This window comes from Saccopteryx bilineata, chromosome 4, assembly GCF_036850765.1.
Source record: "Saccopteryx bilineata isolate mSacBil1 chromosome 4, mSacBil1_pri_phased_curated, whole genome shotgun sequence".
NCBI lineage: Eukaryota > Metazoa > Chordata > Mammalia > Chiroptera > Emballonuridae > Saccopteryx > Saccopteryx bilineata.
In genome coordinates, this window is record NC_089493.1 from 94,938,766 (window position 1) to 94,950,034 (window position 11,269).

The window sequence follows — 11,269 nt, forward strand, 5'->3', positions numbered from 1 at the left end:
GAGGAGTCCTGGCCTGGACTCGGGCCTCTCCAGCACTGGGGCCTGTGGCTTGCTTCCTAGCTCATCCCATGGCCTGCTGCACACCTGCTTTCACAGCTAGCTGTGACCTACGCCGGGCGGCTTGTCGGACTGCGCTTGCCCTCACCTGGCCTGGGGTCTGCGCCATGCTCAACAAATATTCACATAATTCAGCCAGTAACCAAGCAGTGGTCGTTGAGGACCAATATAGTTCATTCCACAGCAATGACCCAAACTGCCTAAGCACTGGCTTTCATAGAGCTTCTACTTAAGTCGGGGTACAGACTGTAGAAGCAAGTGTAAACAAAAGATGATTTCAGGGAGTCGTAGTGCCCCGAGGAAACAAAATTTTTATTTAGATTTTATTTATTTATTTATTTATTTTGTTTGTTTGTTTGTTTTTTAGCACGAACGCAGTCCCCCACTACCACAAATTATGTAGTCGAGTTTCCCACATTTGGGGAAATTGCAGGGGTCAGCACATCCGGAGTGCAATGGATAAGCCTCGCCCTGGGAAAACCACCTTCGTGATCATGGTATCTCCCCTGCCAGGTAAGTATGAGATTTTATTTATTTTTAGAGAGAGAGAGGAGAGAGAAAGGGCAGGGAGGAGTAAGAAGCATCAACTCCCATATGTGCCTTGACCAGGTAAAGAAAGGAAAGAAAGGAAGAAGGAAGGAAGGAAGGAAGGAAGGAAGGAAGGAAGGAAGGAAGGAAGGAAGGAAGGAGGGAGGGAGGGAGGGAGGGAGGGAGGGAGGGAGGGAGGGAAGGAGGGAAGGAGGGAAGGAAAAGAAAGAAAGTAAAGAGAGAAAGAGAGAAAGAAATGGAGCCAAAGAAAGATACACTGCACCCCTGGGCTGGGCTGGGGATTAGGAGGAGAAGCTGGAGACTCTTAGATCCCAGGGTGGGGAGCTTGGGTGAGGTGGGAGGGGTGGCAGAGGTGACCGAACTCCAGGCCTCAGGACCAGGGTGAGGTACAGAGGGAGTGGACAGGGGATGGGGTGGAAACTCAAAATGCAGTAAAGAACACCTGGCATTGCTGACAGGAACAACACTGACTCAGGCTTGAGTTCTGAGGGGCGGGGTGGGGCAGGGAGGACCTGGAGTTAAGGTTCAGGGAGCTTGCCTCCATTTCCTTAGCTGTAAAGGACTTATATTATATTGCAGATAAAGAAAGATTAAGTAAGACCTACACAGAGTGTTTGGGTCATTGCTGGTGCTCAGGAAACACTAATTCTCTCAGTCCTGCGATGTCACGAGGCCCGGGCTGGCTCAGCTGTGCTGCAGTGACACGGGAGCCCACAGCGCAGTCCCCTTGGCTTCCTCCTGCGCCAGCTCCTCTGGGGATTCAAGGGGCAGTGTCTGCTTGTGGAGTTTCATCTTTGCTTGTTTCTTCTGGAACCACCATTTCAAGGAAGGGGAGCCAAGGATAAGGGCATATGTGTTTATACTCGCTAACAGAAGTTGCACAGGGCTGACCTCACTTCCTCCCTCTGCCTCCTTTCCAGCCTTCTACCATCTCCTCCATTTCCAGGGGCTTAAGGAAGGGTCCTTTTCACTCCCAGATTCCCCATTATCAAGTTAAGCATGGGTGGCTTCCAACTGCCTCCCCTGGCACACAAGTCCAGGCAGGCCCTGTGGCCTGTTGACTGCATTCTGAGTGAGCCTGCTTGGGCCCTGGCTAGAAACAGGCCAGGCCGACATGGGCACGGATGGCCGTAGCTGCCTGGAGGCAGGAGCTGAGGCAGAGGGGAGGTTTTGCAGAGAAAGGCACAGGTAAGAATGTTGTAACACTCCCAGGAGGGTGAGACCTGAGAGCAAATGCTGCGTGTGACCTGGGGAGCAGCCTGGCTGCCCTGACCCCTCCTGCTCCTGTGAGTCCCCACCCAGGGTCTCACCATTTCATGATGATGACTAAAAAAGTGCTCCGAGAGCTGGACCCTTGCCTTATAAGGCTGTCCAGCACCTGTCAGCTCTGCCCTGCCCTACCCAGGGCCCAGCAGGAGGCTTCAACAAAGGCCAGCTGACTAGGAGATGGAGGGCTGTGTGGAAATCTGTGGAAATCTGTGGAGAGGTGGGGCTGGAGGGCGGGTGAGGGTGGGCCCAGGGCTCCGGAGGAACAGTGGCAGGCGGGGAGGTCTGAGAGGGCACAGGCAGAAGGGTCCAGGGAAGAGGGGCTCTGGAGTTGTGGACCAATCTAGGGACTGAGGACCAGTGACTGTTATGAAGTACTACAATCCACGGGTTACAGAGAGACATTAAGACAGGTTACAGAAGAAATTTTGAGGAGTTTATTAATTATCTGGCTAGCTACATGGGGCACTGTCCCAAATCATGTAGGCTCTCATACAGTTCTGAGCCTTCTTTTATACAAAATCAAGTCCTGGTTGGGGAGGGTAAGGAGACGGTGGGGGGGCATGGTACAATAGTCAATTACTAACAAGCTTACAACATTTATCTATAGAATCTATTAAAAGGAAAAAGCATTCCCACATATCAAGACCACAAGATAACACAGTAGTGATAAATGTTTTACATACCCGGTAAAGACATTCCCAAATCTTCTAGGGTCTACCACCCATCCCTGTCGCCACAATAGTGGGGAATGAAATGGTTAGCTTAGGATAAGGAGAGAAGCTAAGTGAAATTACCTTTGCTATAAGTGTTGGTGCTGGCTTATTACAGGTTTTATACATATAAAGAATTTCAGAAGGATGATTATTAGAAAGCATATAAAATGTTACAGAATACAGGTTTTTCAAGCAAGGAGAGTGGACTCATGATCCCTTTGTCTAGAGCAGGGGTAGTCAACCTTTTTATACCTACTGCCCACTTTTGTATCTCTGTTAGTAGTAAAATTTTCTAACCATCCACCGGTTCCACAGTAGTGGTGATTTATAAAGTAGGGAAGTAACTTTACTTTATAAAATTTATAAAGCAGAGTTACAGCAAGTTAAAGCATATAATAATAATTACTTACCAAATACTTTATGTCGGATTTTCACTAAGTTTGGCAGAATAAATCTTTATAAAACAATTTACTATAGTTAAATCTATCTTTTTATTTATACTTTGGTTGCTCCTCTACCGCCCACCATGAAAGCTGGAACGCCCACTAGTGGGCGGTAGGGACCAGGTTGACTACCACTGCTCTAGAGGTATACATCACTCTCAGGATTCCAGGAGTGGAGGAAGAGTTAGAATCAGTGTAGGAATTTTTAATTAAGATATGTAAACATTGTCTCCTGAAGGCTCTTAAGGAAGCAGAAGAGGAAGTTTTCAGATACGTTTTACCTTCTTTGCTCTGTCTAGCAAGTAGTGGCCTCAGTCCTTCCAGAGAACTATATAGTTAAACTATGATTAATTACTAACTAACTTTTGCCCCTTTAATCTCTCTCTTTAGGGTTTTTTTTTCTCTTCAGAAAGAGGGATAAGGGGGGCCTGACTCTTCCTTTTAAAATACTAATGTTAGCAATTTTTGCAATTCCTAGGCACCTTATCACAGGACATGGTTGGATGGGTGCAGGCTGTGGCAAAGTGACTTCTGAGGACACAATGGGGACCCTTCCCAGGGATGGGGAGGCCAAGAAACTGAAGGGAGCCTCACTCAAAACCTCAGAGATCTTGTCAAGGCCTTTGGGCACTGCCCATGGTGGGTAATGATAGATAAAATGGCTACTCAGTTGCTATCCTGAGAACAATGCAGGCCCAAAGGAGGAAGAAGGGCTTGGAAACAGAACATTCTCATCCCCCACTGTGAGGTTGTAGGTAATTTGCTTGCTATTCTCTTTCTTAATGGCATCTTAATATTTTAAAATGTAGCAAAAAGTTTACCTTTGCAGGAATGTCAGGAAAAGCTTACATTGGGGAGGGACCTGACAATTAGGGGAGTTTAAATCACAATAGTTGTTTGTAAAAGCCTAGCCACAGGCCCAGAGTTGCTGTCTTCGGATAGATCAACCGCCCCCCCCCCTTCCGAGGGCAGTACAACCCCATGTGAGAAGGGGGTACTGGCTTGCTTGAAGCCTCGGCCTGCCTGGCTGGCCTGGGGCCTTGTGAACCAGCACAGGCCTCCTTTAGGCAGCTGAGTCAGGAGATACACAATTTGGAGAAACCGTGGTGCCTCTTCAATCCACATACGAAAAAAGCCGGTTTTCCAAGACTCTTGACTAAATTATAAATACCCTACTCCAACCCTTCCCATTGCCAACGCAGCTTTTGATTCATCTTGGTACGTTTGCACCCAGGTATTTTAAATAAAATTTACTTTTGGAACATATCAGCCTTGTATTTTCAGTTCGGCTTTCCCCGGTGCCCACCCATAGACCCGGTAAGGGATTTAGCCTGTCAGCTATTTCCTACAGGATAAGGCATCCAGACTGGAGTTCTCTCCAGGTCTGACCTAGTTGGGGGTTTATACGACCTTCCAGTTGCCATGAGAAGCTGAAAGGAGCCTTTCCCCCTTCCCCACGGCCTCCTTCCATTCGGGATTGTAAGGCCAATGGTTATGGCCATGCAGGTTCATATGGGATTTGGGCAAACAGTAAAGGAACTGTGGAGCCAGAAAATGGTGGGCCATTCCATTTATTAGAGTCTCGCAACGGTGGATGAACAAGCAGGCAAGGAAAATTGCTTCCCTCTCTCTCTCCAGACTCTCTAGCAAACAGATTGGGGGGAAAACCCCTTCTCCAACAAACAATAGCAAGCAATGACCCCTCCCAGTGGTGGTAGGCAATCTACAATTTGCAATCTGCTGCACTGAGGGCAAGCACCTATAGCCTTACATAGACTATACACACATGGTGCTGCCATGTGCTCATGCACCAGTCAGGCAAAGTGCAAGTGAGCAAACCTAACACACTTGTATCACATTTGTTTGCCCGACATTCCACCCTTTTAGGGTTGTGCACTTCACAGTCTACATGACTGGTATCTTCTTGATGGTCCCTGTGTGAGGAATGAGGTACATTACATAAAAAAACAGACTATAGCAACGGCACAAGTTAATTACAATAGTGCCCTTCACAATGTCTCCCTGAGAACTCTGCTCCAGGCACTAACTGGACACCCATCTCTAGCCCCTACTCCATGGTAGGTGGGAGGACCTGAATAGTCCAGGGCTGTGTCCATGGAAACAGTAAAGTGTCCTTGCTGCATCTCTGCAACTGGATGAGAGCAGCTTCCTGGTGCAGGAGGGCCTCCACTGGAGCTGGGCCCCCCATTAGGGTCTCTCATACTATCCAAAAGTGGCATGTCCATCCAACAAGGGAACCGGTGCCCTGCTCTGGTCGCAGTCCAAGAGTCCATTATACCGCTCAATGATCAGTCCATGATAGACAGCCCAGCTGTCTGTGCAAATCACCAAGGTAAAGGTCCATTACAGGTATTGCCACACAGCTCTGTATTAATGGACCTCAGCACCTTTCCAGAAGTGCTCTGTCCATAGCCACAGCCCCATCCAGACCATCAACAAGCTCACAGAGCCTGGTGAAGTGAAACACACTCAAGGCTTGTGTCGCCTTAACAGTTCTCTTAGCTGCTGCTGCTGTGAAAAAAAACACCTATTACCTTCTAATGCCAACACCTGCTGTACATTAGAAGGGGACCAGTGGATTGCCAGTTTCACATTGGGCCTCTGGTCCCGGTTCATCCCTGTTAGACGCGTCCCTCAGCCTTCCCTCTATTCAAATGGGAACATTGGGTCTTGGGGGTTCTCCTTTCCCTCAGCTGTCTCCATCATATAATCCTGCAACAGTGCAACCCCAACACCAGCCATTGTCTTGGCAGCTGCCAGGGTTGCCCGTTTCCCCCAATTTTTCAGTGGTTGGAACCTCTGTTGTGGTTTAAGCTGCTGCCAAAGCTCTAACAGGACTTTATTAGACCTGCCATCCAATTTCTCCATCTCTATTCTGGAGAGCATGATGCCACCCACCCCTATGTCCCACAACCACAACCACAGCAACCCTACCAGGGGCTCAGTGGGTTTCTGCCTGAATTGTGCACCCAACTCCATCCGTTCTGCCTGGGTTTTTACCTCCTGGGTGACCACTGGCTAGGCTCTGAGTCTGCGGATGGCAGCTTCAGCCCAAGCCTCCTCATCCTCAGAAGAGGAGTTGGAAATGCCTGTTCCCATCGACTCAAAGCCACTCCTCTGGCACGGATGCTGCTGCTCCTTTGATGACTGTTTTAACTCCTGCAGCTGCCAGCTCTTGGTCTGAAGCTGAGACTCAAGCTCTTGAATCTGCAGTTGTTTCTCCACCAACTATTGGTGCCAGTGTTCTGCTTCCCAGCAAACTGGAGCTCACGAACCTATAAGTCCTTGTCCAGAGATCGCTACAGTTCCAGGTGCCATTGGTGCTCAGCCTGCATCTCACAAACCCGGTCGGCCTCCCTCTCCAGCACTGCCTCCAGTTCACACTGCTGCTGGTTCTCAGCCTGTAGCCTGACCTGCAGTTCTCGGATCTGCAGATCTTTCTCCATTGACCATTTCAGTTCATGCTGTTGTTGCCTCTTAGTCTGCAGCTCACCCTGGAGCTCTCCACCTCAGGCAGCCCCTTGAATAGAGCTCTTGGTTTCCTCTCACAGGGCTGTAAAAAAACACCCAGCCCATGGCCCCCAAAAGGGCAGCCATGGGGAACCATATGCTGGAGAACAGCGACCACTCCTCTATTGCACACTTCAAGGTTGGCGACAGCTCCATACCAATCTGATCTGAACCCTGCTCGCCGTGCCAGATATAAGGCCGGTGGTTGTGGCCATGCAGGTTCACATGGGATTCGGGCAGATGGTAAAGGAACTGTGGAGCCAGAAATTGGTGGGTCATTCTGTTTATGAGAGTCTCACAACTGCAAAGCAAGCAGGTAGGGAAAATTGCTTCCTTTTCTCTCTCTGGATTCTCTAGCAAACAGGCCGGGGGCAGGGGGAACCCCTTCTCTAGCAAATAGTAGCAAGCAATAGCCCCTCCCAATGGTGGCAGGCAAGCTGCAATTTGCACTCTGTTGCCTTGAGGGCAAGCACCTATAGCCTTACATAGACTATACACATATGGTGCTGCCCTGTGCTCATGCACCAATCAGGCAAAGTACAAGTAAGCAAACCCAACACACTTATAACACACTTGTTTGCCCAAGAGAGTACAGGGGGCTTAGCCTGTTACCTTTCCTGTACGGATAAGGCAGTCCACTGGAGTTCTCTCTAGGTCAGACCTATACAGGGGTTTATACCGACCTGCCAGTTGCCAAGGGAAAATGACAATAGGCTTTCCCCTTTCCCAGTAGACTGGCCACCCCAGCTTCAACCTTTCAATGCCTCCTTCAGTGTCCTTTCAAGGTTAACACCTTTGGTTCTTCTCAGAGGGCTGCCCATAGCCTCATGGAGCTGCTTTACCCTTGGGCCACAGGAACTGGTCACTACCTCAGGCTGGGGCTGCTCTGAGACCTTACACTCTACTCTAGAGCTGTTTGGATGGCTAGCTTGCTTGTCTGTCCTCTCTGCCCCTCCCTCCCACTGGTCTCCTCTGGGAGCACTTCCTTAATAGGATGTCACTCAGTGTCTAAGATGAATTGCTCAGTGGAAACTTTTTGCCCACAACTTAAATTTCAATCACCTGACTTTACTCATCATTTTCTCTTGAAATCTATTCCATCTCACATTGATGTTTAAGCCACACCAAAGTTCTAGCTGTTCTGTTCTGCCCATTTTTTATTTTAGTATCTACCTTTTTTTAATAAAAAAAAATTGGAACTCCTCTCTGCCTCTTTTTCTTCATTCTTTATGTCTCTGGTCAATATCATTTTATTCAATTTTCTAGTGGAGCTAGTTGCTTCCTGCTGAATTTTCAGGGTACTCTGTGTAAACTTTATTATAGGACCAATCTTGCCAAATTCAACTAGTCTTCTTTGGTGCCTAGCATGCTGCTGGGCACAGAGCAGGTGTTAAATAAATGTTTCTTTGATTGAGCCCTGGCCAGATAGCTAGGTTAGAGCATCATCCCAAAGTGCAGAGGTCGCTGGTTCGATCCCTGGTCAGGGCACATACTGGAGCAGCTCAATGTTCCTATCTCTCTCCCTTTCTCTCTCATTAAAATCAATCAATAAAAAAATTAATAAAAAATATATTTTTTGCCTGATATGTGGTGGTGCAGTGGAGAGAGTGTCGACCTGGAATGCTGAAGTTGCCGGTTCAAAACCCTGGGCTTGCCTGGTCAAGGCACATATGGGAGTTGATGCTTCCAGCTCCTCCCAGCTTCTCTCTCTCTCTAAAAATGAATTTTAAAAAAAGATAAAAAAATATATATATTTAAATTAAGTATTGATTCCTTCAAATGTCCTAAGACTCTCCACTATGGGCTTCTCAGTCTTGATTCTCTTCTACCTCCAATCAAAATTCACTTTCCCGCCTGACCTGTGGTGGTGCAGTGGGATAAAGCGTCGACCTGGAACACTGAGGTCGCCGGTTCAAAACCTTGGGCTTGCCAGGTCAAGGCACATATGGGAGTTAATGCTTCCTGCTCCTCCCCCTTCTCTCTCTCTCTCTCTCTCTCTCTCTCTCTCTCTCTCTCACTCCTCTCTCTCTAAAAAAAAAATCAATAAATAAAATATTTAAAAAAAATTCACTTTCCCTGCCTGACCAGGCAGTGGTGCAGTGGATAGAACATCAGCCTGGAATGCTGAAGACCCAGGTTTGAAACCCCAATGTCACTGGTTTGAGGGCTGGCTCACCAGCTTGAGTGTGGGATCCCTGGCTTGGGGGTGGGATCATAGACATGACCCCATGGTCACTGGCTTAAAGCCCAAGGTCGCTGGCTTGAGCCCAAGGTCTCTGGCTTGAGCAAGATGTCACTGGCTCAGCTGGAGCCTCCAAGTCAAGGCCCATATAAGAAAGCAATCAATGAACAACTAATGTGCCACAACTATGAGTTGATGCTTCTGATCTCTCTCCCTTCCTGCCTGTTCCCCTTTCTCTCTCTATGTTACGAATTTATTTACGGTTCGGACTTGCGAGGCAAAAGACACACCAGATTCTAATAACTGGGCAGAGGGCTGAGACTCTTAGGTGGAATCAGCCCCGAGAAACTGTGCCACTGCATATTTATTGAGTTCCAAAAGCAAATAGCTCAGCAGATAAAACTAGAAAGTTACACAAGCCTTTCCCCCCATTCGTTTCATCACTAACCCTGCACGTCTACTGTCTCTTTTCATGAACAGGAGACAAGAAGAGTCAGAGTCCCAGAGTTTATTAATCACAAAAGACATCTGGTTCTTGGAGGCATTCCTCCAAGAATCCTGCATACATGCATTCAAGTAACCCAGGCCAGTCTCCTGATATGGCTAATATACTCCAAGATCTCTTGTTTCCAATTAACCCGTGCTCTACAGTTAACTGCCGTTTATATTGGTGCAGAGTCGTCCCCTACATATCCCCTTTTATTCTTTTTTATTTAGCGGCTAAATAAACAGTTCATGCTGTTAGACGCGTCCCTCGGCTAAATTCAATACAGGCTAAATTTTAGCCTGTATTGAATTTTTAAGTTACTTTTATTTATTTTTAGTCATCTTTTTCTTGTTGGCAATTTTTTTTTCTAATTGATTGCAAAAAAAAACAAAAAACCTTTGGCAATGAGGCTTTTAGTAAAGTTATTAAAAAATTTTAAAAACCCTACTGGTGCCTGACCTGTGGTGGCACAGTGGGATAAAGCGTCGACCTGGAAATGCTGAGGTCGCCGGTTCGAAACCCTGGACTTGCCTGGTCAAGGCACGTATGGGAGTTGATGCTTCCAGCTTCTCCCCACCTTCTCTCTCTGTCTCTCTCTCCTCTCTCTCTCCCTCTCTGTCTCTCTCTCTCCCTTTCTCTCTCCTCTCTAAAATGAATAAAAAAACAAAACAAAACAAACAAAAAAAACCCCTACTGGTTTTAGGGCTACCTGATTGGTAGTATCATCAGCTGCTTGGTTTTTCTACTTTTCATGGAGTCTTTTTCTTTAGGTGCCCTGGACAGTGGATTATGACCGCTACTTTAGGAGAGCAGTCTTCTGTATTTTTGGGGTTGAGGGTTTAAGCCTTACCTTTGCTAGTTCTTTTTTTTTATTTTTTAAATTTATTTATTTTATTTATTCATTTTTAGAAAGGAGCGAGAGAGAGAGACAGAGAGAAGGGGGGAGGAGCAGGAAGCATCAACTCCCATATGTGCCTTGACCAGGCAAGCCCAGAGTTTCGAACCGGCGACCTCAGCATTTCCAGGTCGAGGCTTTATCCACTGCACCACCACAGGTCAGGCACCTTTGGCTAGTTCTTAAATCTTTTCCTGATGGCCCCTCTTTGACTGTGTCTGTCTTAGGTTGTTTCTGTTTTCAGGAATTTTACCCATCATTGACTAATTAGCCATTTTAGGGGCAGAGTTAGTTGGTTATAGGTATGTGAGTGAGGGAGGAGCAACGTCTCTTCAGAAATGTTTAGTTTTAGCAGATGATGTTTCTACCTACTAAAAAACATATTTCTTTTCTAGTTTTTAGAGCTGAATGCTATACAAAGGCTATTTTGCTTGCCTTTTATGTAGCATAAGAGATAACATGGCAGATTGCTGTTCTATCTTGCTTTAATGCCGATTGTTTTATTTTCTAACTATATATAATAAAAGAAATATAAAACAAATGATTAGTACAATATCTCCTACAGTTCCTCTAAAAATTTTAAATTGTTTTAGAGGACACAAATTACTGATTTTTATTAGAAATAGCAATTAGTAACTTTAAAATTAATTTCAACTGATTCTTAAAAGTAGCATTAATATGCTTTTATAAATTTAAAATTTTCATAGTTAAGTTTTCATGATTTAACAAATACTTTTTAATATTTTCCCAAGGGAAATAAGTATGATTCCAAGGAATAGGGATAATATAAAAGTAGTTATATTTTAATCACATTTTAGCTTAATTTGTCTTTGTAGGCTAACAATTTGATTTCCTACCATAATTACAGTCTGTTCTAAATGATTAACTTTAACATTAATGTTATTATTTATATGTTGTTGAGAAGTCCACAATTGTTCAGAATTTTTATGCCATTTTTGTACAAAGTCCATAGTCTATATGCTTTGATGTAATGTAACTCCAGATATAGCAGCCGCGGCGGTTACAGCTATTAGCTATTAGTCCCATAATGATGGTGATGATTAGTCCAACCAGTCTCTTGGTTCACTTCAAAGACTTAATAAGATGTTGTAACAGCATTATAGAAGGGGAATTTTGCCACAT

General features: G+C 46.0%; 1 non-coding gene across 1 annotated transcript; it reads right to left on the minus strand.

Moving 5' to 3' along the window:
* Positions 1–419: 419 nt before the first annotated feature.
* Positions 420–578, minus strand: LOC136336761 (U1 spliceosomal RNA). Its single transcript, XR_010731583.1, has one exon. It is a non-coding gene; the product is annotated as a U1 spliceosomal RNA (small nuclear RNA).
* Between the last annotated feature and the right edge of the window lie 10,691 nt (positions 579–11,269).